Below are 18,044 nucleotides of genomic sequence, written 5' to 3'. Positions count from 1 at the left end.
GAGCGGTGATCGCAAATATCCCTTCGATGATCCATCCACGAGAGCATTTCCAAGCTGCATAATGTAAAGAAAGCTTCATCTATGTGAGATGAATAAATATAGCAAAAAGCAGATTCACAGAAAGCTTCTTTCCAGATTTTATCTGAAGATATTTCCTTTTCACCATAGTCCCAAATGTGTTCCCGAAAGTCCCTTCGTGGATCCGTCCATGACAGTGTCCAAGCTGTGTAATGTAAATAAAGCTTTATCTATGTGATATGATTACACGTATCAAAGGGTAGTTTCCTAGAAAGGATCTTTCCAGTTTTTTTCTGAGGTTATTTCCCTTTTCACCATCGGCATCAACATGCTCTCGAATATCACTTGGTACCTGTTTCCCAAATGGGTTTCCCCGACGCTGTATAAGAAGAGAGGTATAGCACTGTGACTGAAATGCACACGTCACAAAGCAGTTCCTTGGAAAGCTTCTCTCCAGTTTCGGTCTGAACATATTTCTTTTTTCACCATTAGCCTCCAAGTGCTCCCGAATATCCCATCACATGATAAACATACACAGGGCTAGAAAACTGCTCAATGAAAAGAGAGGCTTATCAGAGTGAGAGGAATTAAGACGACACAGAGCAGTTTCACAGAAAGCTTCCTTCTGGATTTTACCTTAGGATATTTCTTTCTCCATATTCTAAGGATATTCTTCCTCAGATTCCACAAAAACATGATTTCAAGCTGCTCAATCATAAGAATGGTTTAACTCTTTGAGATGAACACACACATTGCAAAGTAGTTGCTCAGAACGTTTCTCTGCTGATTTCATCGGAAGACGTTTCCTTCCTCACCACAAGCCTCCGGACGCCACTAAATTTCCCCTCACAGATTCTTCAAAGACAGAGTTTTGAAACTGGGCACCATAGAGTAAGCATTAACTCTGTGAAGTGAATGCACATATCAGAGGGTAGATTATTGGAACACTTCTTCCTCGATTTTATTTCAGTATATTTCACTATTCTCCATAGTCCTCAATGCGTTGTGAAATATGACTTTTTTGCTTTCACAGGAACTGTGTGCAAACACTGCCTTGTAAGAAAAGACGTATAACCTCCTGAGTGGAATGCATGCATAACAAAATTGTTTCCCAGAAAGCTTCTATCCAGTTTTTATCTCAAGATATCTCCTCTTTCACCGTAGGCCTGAATGTGCTCCCGAATGTCCCTTCGCAGATCTGAGCATGACAGAGTTTCAAAACTAATAATATAATTAAAGTTTTAACAATGTGACACGAATAAATATATCTAACACAAAGCAGTTTCACAGAGATCTTCTTTCCAGTTTTTGTCTGAGGATATTTCCTTATTCACCATAGACGTCTCTATTCTCCCAAATATCTTTTGGTAGCTTTTTCTCCAAAAGGGATTCCTGAATCCTCCGGGAGAAGAAATGTATATTTCTGTGAGTGGAAAGCACACGTCACAAAGCAGCTCCTCAGAAAGCTTCTCTCCAGTTTCTATCTGAAGACGTTTCTGTTCTCACCGTAAGCCTCAAAGGGCTCCAGAATATCCCTCCGCAGACTAAACAAAAACAGTGTTATGATACAGCTCAATGAAAAGAGAAGCTTAAATTGGTCAGCGGAATTCACATGACATAGAAGAGTTTCCAGAAAGCTTCCTTCTGGTTTCTCTCGGAGGTTATTTCTTTTTCAGGATATTCTAAAGAGTGTTTCCAAATGCCCTTTCTCAGATTCCAGAGAAATAGTGATTTCAAACTCCTTAATCCAAAGAATGATTTAACTCTATGAGATGAATACAAACATCACAAAAGAGTTGCGCAGAAAGCTTCTCCCCGATTTTCAATGGAACACATTTCATTGCCTCACACAGGCCTCTGGTCGCCACTTACTATCCCTTTGCAGAACCCTCAGAGACCGACTTTCTTTCTTTTTTTTTTTTTTATTATACTTTAAGTTCTAGGGTACATGTGCATAACGTTTATATCATGTATAACTCCCCAATGCAATCCCTCCCTCCTCCTCCCCCCTCACCATGATAGGCCCCAGTGTGTGATGTTCCCCTTCCCGAGTTCAAGTGATCTCATTGTTCAGTTCCCACCTGTGAGTGAGAACATGCGGTGTTTGGTTTTCTGTTCTTGTGATAGTTTGCTAAGAATGATGGTTTCCAGCTGCATCCATGTCCCTACAAAGGATGCAAACTCATCCTTTTTTATGGCTGCATAGTATTCCATGGTGTATATGTGCCACATTTTCTTAATCCAGTCTGTCACAGATGGACATTTGGGTTGATTCCAAGTCTTTGCTATTGTGAATAGTGCCGCAATAAACATACGTGTGCATGTGTCTTTGTAGTAGAATAGTTTATAATCCTTTGGGTATATACCCAGTAGTGGGATGGCTGGGTCATATGGTACATTTAGTTCTAGATCCTTGAGGAATTGCCATACTGTTTTCCATAATGGTTGAACTAGTTTACAATCCCACCAACAGTGTAAATGTGTTCCTATTTCTCCACATCCTCTCCAACACCTGTTGTTTCCTGACTTCTTAATGATTGCCATTCTAACTGGTGTGAGATGGTATCTCATTGTGGTTTTGATTTGCATTTCTCTGATGGCGAGTGATGATGAGCATTTTTTCATGTGTCTGACTTTCAAACTGAGAAATGTAGAGTAAGCTTTAAACCTGTGAAAAGAATGGACATTTCAGAGAGCAGTGTCTTCGAGTTCTTTTTTCTGTTTTTTATTGAATGACATGTCACTTTTTGTCATAGTCTTCACTGTGCTCTGAATATCACTCTTTTGGTTTTACAGGGACAGTGTTTAAACTGTGCCTGATGAGAAAAAAGTTATAACACCCTTAGTGGAATGCACACATCACCAAGCAGTTTCTCAGAAAGATACTATCCAATTTTTATCTGACTATATTTCCTCTTTCACCATAGGCCCGAATGTGATCCCAAATGTCCCTTTGTGGATCCATCCACGAGGGAGTTGCCAAGCTGCGTAATGTAAAGAAAGCTTCATATATGTGAGATGAAAAAACATAGCAAAAAGCAGATTCACAGAAAGCTTCTTTCCAGTTTTTATCTGAAGATATTTCCTTTTTCACCATAGTCCACAATGTGCTCTCGAAAGTCCCTTCGTGGATTTGTCCATGACAGTTTCCAAGTTGCGTAATGTAAAGAAGTCTTTATCTATGTGAGATGACTACAGATATCACAGAGTAGTTTCCTAGAAAGCTTCTTTCCAGTTCTTGTCTGAGGCTATTTCCCTTTTCACCATTGGCATCAACATGCTCCCAAATATCACTTGGTAGCTGTTTCTCCAAAAGGGTTTCCCCGACACTGTATGAGAAGAGAGTATGAGAACACTGTGACCGCAATGCACACTTCACAAAGCAGTTCCTAGGAAAGCTTCTCTCCAGTTTCGGTCTGAACATATTTCCTTTTTCACCGTTAGCCTCAAAGTGCTTCCGTATATCCCACCACATGCTAAACATACCCAGGGCTAGAAAACTGCTCAATGAAATGAGAGGCTTATCTGAGTGAGAGGAATTAAGATGACACAGAGTAGTTTCACAGAAAGCTTTCTTCTGGATTTTACCGGAGGATATTTCTTTCTCCATAATCTAAGGATCGTTCCCAAATTTCTATCCTCAGATTCCACAAAAACAGTGATTTCAAGCTGCTCAATCCAAAGAATTGTTTAACTCTAGGAGATGAATACACACATCGTAAAGCAATTGCTCAGAACGTTTCTCTGCAGCTTTCATCGGAAGACGACTCCTCGCTCACCACAAGCCTCCGGGCGTCACTAAATATCACTTCCCAGATTCTTCAAAGACAGAACTTCGAAACTGGGCAACATAGAGTACGCATTAACTCTGTGAAGTGAATGCACATATCAGAGAGCAGATTCTTGGAATGCTTCTTACTCGACTTTATTTCAGTATATTTCACTATTTGCCATAGTCCTCCATGCATTCCGAAATATCACTTTTTCGGTTTCACAGGAGCAGTGTTGAAACACTGCCTTCTGAGATAAGAGGTATAACTCCCTGAGTGGAATGCAGCATCACAAAATAGTTTCTCAGAAAGCTTCCATCCAGTTTTTATCTGAAGATATCTGCTCTTTCACTCTAGGCCTGAATGTGCTCCCAAATATCCCTTCATGGATCTGTGCACGAAGGAGTTTCCATATTGCATAATATAATTAAAGTTTTTACTATGAGATACGAATAAATATTTCTAACACAAAGCAGTTTCACACAAAACTTCTTTCCAGTTTTTGTCTGGGGATATTTCCTTTCTCACATTAGTCGACCCCCGAATATCTCTTGGTATCTTTTCCTCCAAAAGGGATTCCGGAATCCTCTAGGAAAAGAAAAGTATATTTCCATGAGAGGAATGCACACGTCACAAAGTAGCTCCTCAGAAAGCTTCTCTCCAGTTTTTATCTGAAGACGTTTCCTTTCTCATCATGAGCCTCAAAGCCCTCCAGAATATCCCTTTGCAGAATAAACAATAACAGTGTTATGATACAGCTCAATGAAAAGAGAAGCTTAACTGTGTGAGTGGAATTCACGTGACACAGAGCATTTTCACAGAAAGCTTCCTTCTGGTTTCTCTCTGAGGTTATTTCTTGTTCAGGATGTTCTAAAGAGTGTTTCCAAATGTCCTTTCTCAGATTCCACAGAAACAGTGATTTCAAACTGCTCAATCCAAAGAATGATTTAACTCTATGAGATGAATACAAACATCACAAAATAGTTGTGTAGAAAGTTTCTCTCCAATTTTCGATGGAAGACATTGCATTGCCTCACACAGGCCTCTGGTCGCCACTTACTATCCCTTTGCAGAACCCTCAAAGACCGACTTTCACACTGGGAAATGTAGAGTGAGCTTTAACCCTGTGAGAAGTATGGACATGTCAGGGAGCAGTGTCTTCGAGTGCTTCCTTCTTTTTTTTTTTTTTGGAAGATATTTCACTTTCTGCCATAGTCTTCAATGTGCTCCGAATATCACTCTTTTGGTTTTACAAGAAGTGTTCAAACTGTGCCTTATGAGAAGAAAGTTATAACTCCCTGAGTGGAATGCGCACATCACCAAGCAGTTTCTCAGAAAGCTTCTCTACAGTTTTTATCTGACTATATTTCCTATTTCACCATAGCCCGAATGTGATCCCAAATATCCCTTCTTGGATACATCCACGAGGGAGCTTCCAAGGTGTGTAATGTATAGAAAGCTTCATCTATGTGAGATGAATAAACATAGCAAAAAGCAGATTCACAGAAAGCTTCTTTCCAGTTTTAATCTGAAGATATTTTCTTTTTCAGCACAGTCCAGAATGTGCTCCCAAAAGTCCCTTTGTGGATCCGTCCATTACAGTTTCCAAGTTGTGTAATGTAAAGAAGGCTTTATCTATGTGAGATGATTACAAATGTCACAGAGTAGTTTCCTAGAAATTTTCTTTCCAGTTTTTTTTCTGAGGCTATTTCCCTTTACACCATCGGTATCAACATGCTCCCGAATATCACTTGGTACCTGTTTCTCCAAAATGTTTTCCCCGATGCTGTATGAGAAGAGAGGTATAGCACTGTGACTGCAAGGCACACGTCACAAAGCAGTTCCTGAGAATGCTTCTCTCCAGTTTTCTTCTGAACATATTTCCTTTTTCACCGTTAGCCTCAAAGTGCTCCCGAATATCCCATCAAATGCTAAACATACACAGGGCTAAGAAACTGCTCAATGAACAGAGAAGCTTATCTGAGTGAAAAGAACTAAGACGACACAGAGCAGTTTCACAGAAAGCTTCCTTCTGGATTTTACCAGAGGATATTTCTTTCTCAATATTCTAAGGATCGTTCCCAAATGTCCTTCTTCAGATTCCACAAAAACAGTGATTTCAAGCTGCTCAATTCAAAGAATGATTTAACTCTATGAGACTAATACACACATAGCAAAGCAGTTGCTCAGAACGTTTCTCTGCAGGTTTCATTGGAAGACGTTTTCTCGCTCACCACAAGCCTCTGGGTGTCACTAAATATCCCTTCACAGATTCTTCAAAGGCAGAGTTTCGAAATTGGACAACATAGAGCAAGCATTAACTCTGTGAAGTGAATGCACTTATCAGAGAGCAGATTCTTGGAACGCTTCTTCCTCGATTTTATTTCAGTATATTTCACTACTTGCCATAGTTTTCAAGGCGTTCCGAAATATCAGTTTTTCAGTTTCACAGGAACAGTGTTCAAACACTGTCTTGTGAGAAAAGAGGTATAACTCCCTGAGTGGAATGCATACATCACAAAGTAATTTCTCAGAAAGCTTCTATCCAGTTTTTATCTGAAGTTATCTCCTCTTTCACTGTAGGCCTGAATGTGGTCCCGAATGTCCCTTCACGGATCTGTGCATGACAGAGTTTCCAAACTGCATAATATAATTAAAGTTTTACCTAGACGAATAAATATGTCTAACACAAAGCAGTTTCACACAAATCTGCTTTCCAGTATTTGTCTGAGGATATTTCCTTTTTGACCGTAGTTATCACTATATTCCCGAATATCTCTTGGTAACTTTTTCTCCAAAAGGGATTCTGGAATCGTCTAGGAGAAGAAAGGTATGTTTCTGTGAGTGGAATGCACATGTCACAAAGCAGCTGCTCAGAAAGCTTATCTCCAGTTTCTATCTGAAGACGTTTCCTTTCTCACCATAAGCCTCAAAGCCCTCTAGAATATCCCTTCACAGAGTAAACAAAAACAGTGTTATGATACAGTTCAATGAAAAGAGAAGCTTAAATGCATGAGCGGAACTCACGTGACACAGAGCAGTTTCACAGAAAGCTTCCTTCTGGCTTCTATCTGTGGTTATTTCGTTTTCAGGATATTCTGAAGAGCGTTTTCAATTGTCCTTTCTCAGATTCAACAGAAACAGTGATTTCAAACTGCTCAATCCAAACAATGATTTAACCCTATGAGATTAATACAAACATCAAAAAAGAGTTGCTCAGAAAGCTTCTCTCCGATTTCCGATTTAAGACCTTTCCTTGCCTCACACAGGCCTCCGGTCGCCACTTTGAGGGTTCCCTCCGCAGAACCCTCAAAGACCGACTTTCAAAGTGAGAAATGCAGAGTAAGCTTTAACCCTGTGAAAAGAATGGACATGTCAGAGAGCCGTTTGTTCGAGTGCTTCTTTCTGTTTTTTATTGGACGACATTTCACTTTTTGCCATAGTCTTCAATGTGCTCTGAATATCACTCTTTTGGTTTTACAGGGACAGTGTTCAAACTGTGCTTTATGGGAAGAAAGTTATAACTCCCTGAGTGGAATGCACAGATCACCAATCAGTTTCTCAGAAAGCTCTCTCCACTCTTTACCAGACTATATTTCCTCTTTCACCATAGGCCCGAATGTGATCCAAAATATCCCTTCGCGGATCCATTCACGAGGGAGTTTCCAAGCTGCGTAATGTAAACAAAGCTTCATCTATGTGAGATGAATAAACATAGCCAAAAGCAGATTCACAGAAAGCTTCTTTCCAGTTTTTATCTGAAGATATTTCCTTTCTCACCATAGTCCAGAATGTGCTCCCGAAGGTGCCTTCATGGATCCGTCCATGACAGTTTCCAAGTTGCGTAATGCAAAGAAAGCTTTATCTATGTGGGACGATTACAGATATCACAGAGTAGTTTCGTTGAAAGCTTCTTTCCAGTTTTTGTCTGAGGCTATTTCCCTTTTCACCATTGGCACCAACATGCTCCCGAATATCACTTGGTACCTGTTTCTTCAAAAGGGTTTCCCCGACACTGTATTAGAAGAGAGGTATAACACTGTGACTGGAATGCAGACGTCACAAAGCAGTTCCTCGGTAAGCCTCTCTCCATTTTCAGTCTGCACATATTTCCTCTTTCACCATTAGCCTCAAAGTGCTCCCGAATATCCCATCATACGCTAAACATCCACAGGACTAGAAAACCACTCAATGAAAGGAGAGGCTTATCAGAGTGAGAGGAATTAAGACGACAGAGAGCAGTTTCACAGAAAGCTTCCTTCTGGATTTTACCTGAGGATATTTCTTTCTCCATATTCTAAGGATCGTTTCCAAATGTCCTTCCTCAGTTTCCACAAAAACTGATTTCAAGCTGCTCGATCCAAAGAATGACCTAACTCAATGAGATGAATACACACATCGCAAAGCAGTTGCTCCGAACGTTTCTCTGCAGGTTTCACCGGAAGGCGTTTCCTTGGTCACCACAAGCCTCGGGTGTCACTAAATATCCCTTCCCCGATTCTTCAAAGATAGAGTTTTGAAACTGGGCAACATAGAGTAAGTATTCACTCTGTGAAATGAATGCACATATCTGAGAGCATATTGTTGGAACCATTCTTCCTCGATTTTCTTTCAGTATATTTCACTATTCGCCATACATCTCAATGCAGTCCGAAATATCTCTTTTTCGTTTTCACAGGAACAGTGTTCAAACACTGCCTTGTGAGAAAAGAGGTATAACTCCCTGAGTGGAATGCATACATCACAATGTAGTTTCTCAGAAAGCTTCTATCCAGTTTTCAACTGAAGATATCTCTTCTTTTTTTTTTTTTTTTTTTTTTTGAGACGGAGTCTTGCTCTGTTGCCCGGGCTGGAGTGCAGTGGCCGGATCTCAGCTCACTGCAAGCTCCGCCTCCGGGTTTATGCCATTCTCCTGCCTCAGCCTCCCAAGTAGCTGGGACTACAGGCGCCAGCCACCTCGCCCGGCTAGCTTTTTGTATTTTTCAGTAGAGACGGGGTTTCACCGTGTTAGCCAGGATGGTCTCAAACTCCTGACCTCGTGATCCGCCCGTCTCGGCCTCCCAAAGTGCTGGGATTACAGGCTTGAGCCACCGCGCCCAGCCAAGATATCTCTTCTTTCACCATAGGCCTGAATGTGCTCCCGAAGGTCCCTTTCTGGATGTGTGCATGACGGAGTTTCCAAACTGCGTAATATAATTAAAGTTTTAATTATGCGAGATGAATAAATATATCTAACACAAAGCAGTTTCACAGAAATCTTTCCAGTTTTTGTCTAAGGATATTTCCTTTTTCACCATAGCCTTTCCTATACTCCCGAATATCTGTTTTGTAGCTTTTTCTCCAGAAGAGATTCTGGAATCCTCTAGGAGAAGAAAGGTATATTTCTGTAAGTGAAAAGCACACATCACAAAGCAGCTCTTCAGAAACCTTCTCTCCAGTTGCTATCTGAAGACGTTTCCTTTCTCACCATAAGCCTCATAGCCCTCCAGAATATCCCTTTGCAGAATAAACAATAACAGTGTTATGATTCAGCTCAATGAAAAGAGAAGCTTAACTGTGTGAGCGGAATTCACAGAAAGATTCCTTATTGTTTCTATTTGAGGTTATTTCTTTTTCAGGATATTCTAAAGAGCGTTTCCAAATGTCCTTCCTCGGATTCCACAGAAACAGTGATTTCAAACTGTTAAATCCAAAGAATGATTTAACTCTATGAGATGAACCGAAACATTCCAAAAGCGTTGCGCAGTAAGCTTCTCTCCAATTTTTGATGGAAGACATTTTGTTGCCTCACACAGGCCTCCAGTTGCCATTTACTATCCTTAACCCTGTGAGAAGTATGAACATGTCAGGGAGCAGTGTCTTCAAGTGCTTCTTTCTGTTTTTTATTGGACGACATTTCACTTTTTGCCATTGTCTTCAATGGGATCCGAATATCACTCTTTTGGTTTTACAGGAACAGCGTTCAAACTGTGACTTATGAGAAGAAAGTTATAACTCCCTGAGTGGAATGCACACATCACCAAGCAGTTTCTCAGAAAGCTTCTCTACAGTTTTTATCTGACTATATTTCCTCTTTCACCATAGGCCTGAAGGTGATCCCAAATATCCATTCGCAGATCCATCCACAAGGGAGTTTCCAAGTGGCGTAGTGTAAAGAAAGCTTCATCTATGTGAGATGAATAAACATAGCAAGAAGCAGATTCACAGAAAGCTTCTTTCCATTTTTTATCTGAAGATATTTCCTTTTTCACCATAGTCCAGAATGTGCTCCCGAAGGTCCCTTTGTGGATCTGTCCATGACAGTTTCCAAGCTGCGTAATGTAAAGAAATCTTTATCTGTGTGAGATGATTACACATATCACAGAGTAGTTTCCTACAAAGCTTCCTTCCAGTTTTTGTCTGAGGCTCTTTCCCTTTTCATCATCAGCATCAACATGCTCTCGAATATCACTTGGTACCTGTTTCTCCAAAAGGGTTTACCCGATGCTGTATGAAAAGAGAGGTATAACTCTGTGACTGGAATGCACACGTCACAAAGCAATTCCTCAGAATGCTTCTCTCCAGTTTCAGTCTGAACATATTTCCTTTTTCACCATTAGCCTCAAAGTGCTCCCGAATATCCCATCACATGCTAAACATACACAGGGCTAGAAAACTGCTCAATGAAAGAGAGGGTTATCTTAGTCAGAGGAATTAAGACGACACAGAGCAGTTTCACAGAAAGCTTCCTTCTGGATTTTACCTGAGGATATTTCTTTCTCCTTATTCTAAGGATGTCCTTCCTCAGATTCCACAAAAACAGTGATTTCAAGCTACTCAATCCAAAGAATGGTTTAACTCTAGGAGACGAATACACACATCACGAAGCAGTTGGTCAGAACGGTTTCCTGAAGGTTTCATCAGAAAATGATTCCTTGCACACCACAAGCCTCCAGGCGTTACAAAATATCCCTTCCCTGATTCTTCAAAGACAAAGTTTCGAAACTGGGCAACATAGAGTAAGCATTAACTCTGTGAAGTGAATACACATATCAGAGAGCAGATTTCTGGAATGCTTCTCTCTCGATTTTATTTCAGTATATTTCACTGTTTGCCATAGTCCTCAATGTTTTCCAAAATATCACATTTCCGGTTTCACAGGAACAGTGTGCAAACACTACCTTGTGAGAAAAGAGGTAAAACTCCCTGAGTGGAATGCATACATCACAAAGAAGTTTCTCAGAAAGCTTCTATCCAGTTTTTATCTGAAGATATCTCCTCTTTCACTGTAGGCCTGAATGTGCTCCCGAATGTCCCTTCGCCAATCTTTGCATGATGAAGTTTCCAAACTGGGTAATATAATTAAAGTTTTACCTACGTGAGATGAATAAATATATCTAACACAAAACAGTTTGACAGAAATCTTCTTTCCAGTTTTTGTGTGAGGATATTTCCTTTATCACCATATTTGTCACTATACTCCCGAATATCTCTTTGTAGCTTTTTCTCCAAAAGGGATTCTGGAATCCTCTAGGAGAAGAAAGGTATATTTCTGTGAGTGGAATGCACAAGTCACAAAGCAGCTCCTCAGAATGCTTCTTTCCAGTTTCTATCTGAAGACGTTTCCTTTCTCACCGTAAGCCTCAAAGAAATCCAGAATATCCCTTCGCAGACTAAACAAAAACAGTGTTATGATACAGCTCAATGAAAAGAGAAGCTTCACTGTGTGAGTGGAATTCACGTGATGCAGAGCAGTTTCACAGTTTCACAGAAAGCTTCCTTCTGGTTTCTCTCTGAGGTTATTTGTTTTTTGGGATATTCTAAGGAGCGTTTCCAAGTGTCCTTTCTAAGATTCTAAAGAGACAATGATTTCAAACTGCTCAATCCAAAGGATGATTTAACGCTATGAGATGAATACAAACTTCACAAAAGAGTTGGGCAGAAAGCTCCTCTCCGATTTTCCGTGGAAGACATTTTCTTGCTTCACACAGACCTCCTGTCGCCACTTACTATCCCTTCACAGAACACTCAAAGACCGACTTTCAAACTGGGAAATGTAGAGTAAGCTTTAACCCTGTAAAAAGAATCGACATGTCAGAGAGCAGTTTCTTAGAGTGCTTCTTTCTGTTTTTTAATGGACGACATTTCAATTTTGCCATAGTCTTCAATGTGCTTTGATTATCACTCTTTTGGTTTTATAGGAACAGTGTTCAAACCGTGCCTTATGAGAAGAAAGTTATAACTCCCTGAGTGGAATGCACACATCACCAAGGAGTTTCTCTGAAAGCTTCTCTCCAGTTTTTATCTGACTGTATTTCCTATTTCACCATAGGCCTGAATGTGATCCCATATATCCCTTCACAGATCGAACCACGAGGGAGTTCACAAGCTGCATAATGTAAAGAAAGCTTCATCTATGTGAGATAAATAAACATAGCAAAAAGCAGATTCACAGAAAGCTTCCTTCCAGTTTTTATCTGAAGATATTTCCTTTTTCACCATAGTCCAGAATGTGCTCCCGAAGATCTCTTCGTGGACCCGTCCATTACAGTTTCCAAGCTGCCTAACGTAAAGAAAGATTTATCCATGTGAGATGATTACACATATCACAGAGTAGTATCCTAGAAAGCTTCTTTCCAGTTTTTGTCCGAGGCTATTTCTCTTTTCACCATCGGCATCAACATGTTGCTGAATATCACTTGGTACCTGTTTCTCCAAAAGGGTTTCACCAACGCTGGATGAGAAGAGAGGTATAACACTGTGACTGGAATGCACACGTCACAAAGCAGTTTCTCGAAAACTTCTCTCCAGTTTCAGTCTGAACATATTTCCTTTTTCTCCTGTAGCCTCAAAGTGCTCCCGAGTATCCCATCACAAGCTAAACATACACAGGCCTAGAAAACTTCTCAATGAAAAGGGAGGCTTATCTGAGTGAGAGGAATTAAGATGACACAGAGCAGTTTCACAGAAAGCTTCCTTCTGGATTATAACTGAGGATATTTCTTTCTCCATATTCTAAGGATCGTTCCCAAATGTCCTTGATCAGATTCCACAAAAACTGTCATTTCAAGCTGCTTAATCCAAAGTATGGTTTAACTCTAGGAGACGAATGTACACATCGCACAGCAGTTGCTCAGAATTTTTCTCTGCAGGTTTCATCAGAGGATGTTTCCTCGCTCACCACAAGCCTCTGGATGTTGCTAAATATCCCTTCACAGATTCTTCAAAGACAGAGTTTCGAAACTGGGCAACATAGAGTAAGCATTACCTCTGTGAAGTGAATGCACTTATCAGAGAGCAGATTCTTGGAACCCTTCTTCCTCGATTTTATTTCAGTATATTTCACTATTCACCATAATCCTCAATGCGTTCCGAGATACCACTTTTTCGGTTTCACAGGAACAGTGTTCAAACACTGCCTTGTGAGAAAAGAGGTATAACTCCCTGAGTGGAATGCATACATCACAAAATTGTTTCTCAGAAAGCTTCTATCCAGTTTTTATCTGAAGATATATCCTCTTTCACCGTAAGCCTGAATGTGCTCCTGAAGGTCCCTTTCTGGATGTGTGCATGATGGAGTTTCCAAACTGCATAATATAATTAGAGTTTTAACTATGCGAGATGAATAAATATACCTAACACAAAGCAGTTTCACAGAAATCTTCTTTCTGGTTTTTTTCTGATTGTATTTCCTGTTTCAACATACTCGTCCATATACTCCCAAATATTTCTTGGTAGCTTTTTCTCCAAAAGGGATTCCAGAATCCTCTAGGAGAAGAAAAGTATATTTTGGTGGGTGGAATTCACACGTCACAAAGCAGCTCCTCAGAAAGCTTCTCTCCAGTCTCTATTTAAAGACGTTTCCTTTCTCACAGTAAGCCTCAAAGCTCTCCAGAATATCCCTTCACAGACTAAACAAAAACAGAGTTATTTTACAGCTCAATGAAAAGAGAAGCTTTACTGTGTGAGCGGAATTCACGTGACACAGAGCAGTTTCACAGAAAGCTTCCTTCTGGTTTCTCTCTGAGGTTTTTTCTTTTTCAGGATATTCTAAAGAGCGTTTCCAAATGTCCTTTCTCAGATTCCAGTTAAGCAGTGATTTCAAACTGCTCAATGCAAAAAATAATGTAACTCTATGAGATGAATACAAACATCACAAAAGAGTTGCACAGAAAGCTTCTCTCCAATTTTCGATGGAAGACATTTCCTTGCATCACACAGGCCTCTGGTTGCCACTTACTATCCCTTCACAGAACTCTCACACACCGCCTTTCAAAATGAGAAATATAGAGGAGGGTTTAACGCTGTGAAAAGAATGGACATGTCAGAGAGCAGTTTCTTCGAGTGCTTCTTTCTGTTTTTTATTGGACGATATTTCACTTTTTGCCATAGTCTTCAATTTGCTCTGAATATCACCCTTTTGGTTTTACAGGAACAGTTTTCAAACTGTGCCTTATGAGAAGAAAGTTACAACTCCCTGAGGGGAATGCACACATCACCAAGCAGTTTCTCAGAAAGCTTCTCTCCAGTTTTCATCTGACTACATTTGCTATTTCACCATAGGCCTCACTGTGGTCTCAAATATCCCTATGCAGATCCATCCAGGAGGGAGTTTCCAAGCGGCATAGTGTAAAGAAAGCTTCATCTATGTGAGATGAATAAACATAGCAAAAAGCAGATTCACAGAAAGCTTCTTTCCAGTTTTTATCTGAAGATATTTCCTTTTTCACCATAGTCCTGAATTTGCTCCCGAAGGTCCCTTCGTGGATCCGTCCATGACAGTTTCTGAGCTGGGTAATGTAAAGAAAGCTTTATCTATGTGAGATGATTACACATATCACAGAGTATTTTCCTAGAAAGCTTCTTTCCAGTTTTTGTCTGAGGCTATTTCCCTTTTCACCATTGGCATCAACATGCTCCCAAATTTCACTTGGTACCTGTTTTTCGAAAAGGGTTTCCCCGAAGCTGCATGAGAAGAGAGATATAACACTGTGACGGGAATGCACACGTCACAAAGCAGTTCCTCGGAAAGCTTCTCTCCAGTTTCTTTCTGATCATATTTCCTTTTTCACCGTTAGCCTCAAAGTGCTCCCGATTATCCCATCACACACTAAACATACACAGGGCTAGAAAACTGCTCAATGAAAAGGGAGGCTTAACTGTTCAAGAGTAATTAAGATGACACAGAGCAGTTTCACAGAAAGCTCCCTACTGAATTTTACCTGAGGATATTTCTTTCTCCATAATCTAAGGATCGTTCCCAAATGTCCTTCCTCAGATTCCACAAAAACAGTGATTTCAAGCTGCTCAACCAAAAGAATGGTTTAACTCAATGAGATGAATACACACATCGCAAAGCAGTTGCTCAGAACGTTTGTCTGCTAGTTTCATCGGAATACACTTTCTTGCTAATCACAAGCCTCTGGGTGTCAGTAAGTATCACTTCACAGATTCTTCCAAGACAGAATTTTGAAACTGGGCAACACAGAGTAATAATTAACTCTGCGCAATGAATGCTCATATCAGAGAGCCGATTCGTGGAACGCTTCTTCCTCGATTTTATTTCAGTATATTTCACTATTCTCCATAATCCTCAATGCGTTCCGAAATATCACCTTTTTGGTTTCACAGGAACAGTGTTGAAACGCTGCCTTGTGAGAAAAGAGGTAAAACTCCCTGAGTGGAATGCATACATCACAAAGTAGTTTCTCAGAAAGCTTCTATCCAGTTTTTATCTGAAGATATCTCCTCTTTCACCGTAGGCCTGAATGTGTTCCCAAATGTCCCTTCGCAGATCTGTGCATGACGGAGTTCCCAAACTGAGTAATATAATTAAAGTTTTAACTATGTGAGATGAATAAATATATCTAACACAAAGCAGTTGCACAGAAATCTTTCCAGTTTTTGTCTGAGGATATTTCCTTTTTCATCATAGTCGTCACTATACTCCCGAATATCTCTTGGTAGCCTTTTTCCAAAAGGGATTCTGGAGTCCTCTAGGAGAAGAAAGGTGTATTTCTGTGAGTGGAATGCACATGTCACAAAGCAGCTCCTCAGAAAGCTTCTCTCTAGTTTCTATCTGAAGACGATTCCTTTCTCACCATAAGCCACAAAGCACTCCAGAATATCCTTTTGCAGACTAAACAAAAACAGTGTTATGATACAGCTCAATGAAAAGAGAAGCTTAACTGTGTCAGCGGAATTCACGTGACACAGAGCAATTACACAGAAAGCTTCCTTCTGGTTTCTCTGTTAGGTTATTTCTTTTTCTAGATATTCTAAAGAGCGTTTCCAAATGTCCTTTCTCAGATTCCACAGAAACAGTCATTTCAAACTGCTCAATACAAAGAATGATTTGACTCTATTAGATGAAAACAAACATCACAAAAGAGTTGGGCAGAAAGATTCTCCCCGATTTTCAATGGAGGACATTTCCTTACTTGACACAGACCTGCGGTTGCCAATTACTATCCTTTCGCAGAACTCTCAAAGAACGACTTTCAAACTGGGAAATATAGAGTAAGCTTTAACCCTGTGAAAAGAATGGACATGCCAGAGAAGAGTTTTTTCGAGTGCTTCTTTCTGCTTTTTTTTGGATGGCATTTCACTTTTTGCCATAGTCTTCAATGTGCTCTGAATATCACTCTTTGGTTTCACAGGAACAATGTTCAAACTGTGCCTTATGAGAAGAAAGTTGTAACTCCCTGAGTGGAATGCACACATTACCAAGCAGTGTGTCAGAAAGCTTCTCTCCAGTTTTTATCTGACTATATTTCCTATTTCACCACAGGCCCGAATGTGATCCCAAATTTCCCTTCGCAGATCCATCCACAAGGGAGTTTCCAAGCTACATAATGTAAAGAAAGCTTCATCTATGTGAGATGAATAAACATAACAAAAAGCAGATTCACAGAAATCTTCTTTACAGTTTTTATCTGAGGATATATCCTTTTTCACCACAGTCGTTGCTATACTCCCGAATATCCCTTGGTAGCTTTTTCTCCAAAAGGGATTCCAGAATCACCTAGGAGAAGAGAGGTGTATTCCTGTGTGTGGAATGCACACCATCACAAAGCAACTCCTCAGAAAGATTTTCTCCAGTTTCTATCTGAAGACGTTTCTTTTCTCTCCATAAGCCTCAAAGCCCTCCAGAATATCCCTTTGCAGACGAAACAAAAATAGTGTTATGTTACAGCTGAATGAAAAGAGAAGCTTAACTGTGTGAGCAGAATTCACGTGACCCAGAGAAGTTTCACAGAAAGTTTCCTTCTGCTTTCTCTCTGAGATTATTTCTTTTTCAGGATATTATAAAGATCGTTTCCAAATGTCCTTTCTCAGATTCCACAGAAACAGTTATTTCAAACTGCTCAATTCAAAGAATGTTTTAACTCTATGAGATGAATACAAATCACAAAAGAGTTGTGCAGAAAGCTTCTCTCCGATTTTAGATGGAAGACATTTTCTTCCCTCACACAGGCCTCTGGTTGCCCCTTACGATCCCTTCGCAGAACCCTCAAAGACCGACTTTCAAACTGGGAAACGTAGAGTAAGCTTTAACCCTGTGAAAAGAATGGACATTTCAGAGAACAGTTTCTTCGAGTGCTTCTTTCTGTTTTTTGTTGGATGACGTTTCACTTTTTGCCATAGTCCTCAAGGTGCTCCGAATATCACTCTTTTGGTTTTACAGGAACAGTGTTCAAACTGTCTTATGAGAAAAAAGTTATAACTCCCTGAGTGGAAAGCACACATCACCAAGCAGTTTCTCAGAAAGCTTCTCTCCAGTTTTTTCTGACTATATTTCCTATTTCACCAGAGGCCCGAATGTGATCCCAAATATCCCTTCTCGGATCCATCCAGGAGGGAGTTTCCAAGCTGGGTAATGTAAAGAAAGCCTCATATATGTGAGATGAATAAACATAGCAATAAGCAGATTCACAGAAAGGTTCTTACCAGTTTTTATCTGAAGATATTTCCTTTTTCACCCTAGTCTTGAATGTGCTCCCAGAGGTCCGTTCGTGGATCTGTGCATGGCAGTTTCTAGGCTGCATAATGTAAAGAAAGCTCTATCTATGTGAGATGATTACACATACCACTGAGTAGTTTCCTAGAACGCTTTTTTCCAGTTTTTCTCTGAGGCCATTTCCCATTTCTCCACCGGCATCAACATGCTCCCGAATATCACCTGATACCTGTTTCTCCAAGAGGGTTTCCCTGACGCTGTATGTAAAGAGAGGTATAACACTGTCACTGGAATGCACACGTCACAAGCCAGTTCCT

Source organism: Trachypithecus francoisi, unplaced genomic scaffold, assembly GCF_009764315.1.
Source record: "Trachypithecus francoisi isolate TF-2019V2 unplaced genomic scaffold, Tfra_2.0 Lachesis_group5, whole genome shotgun sequence".
NCBI lineage: Eukaryota > Metazoa > Chordata > Mammalia > Primates > Cercopithecidae > Trachypithecus > Trachypithecus francoisi.
The sequence above is the reverse complement of the archived record's forward strand: the minus strand, read 5'-3'. Positions refer to the sequence as shown.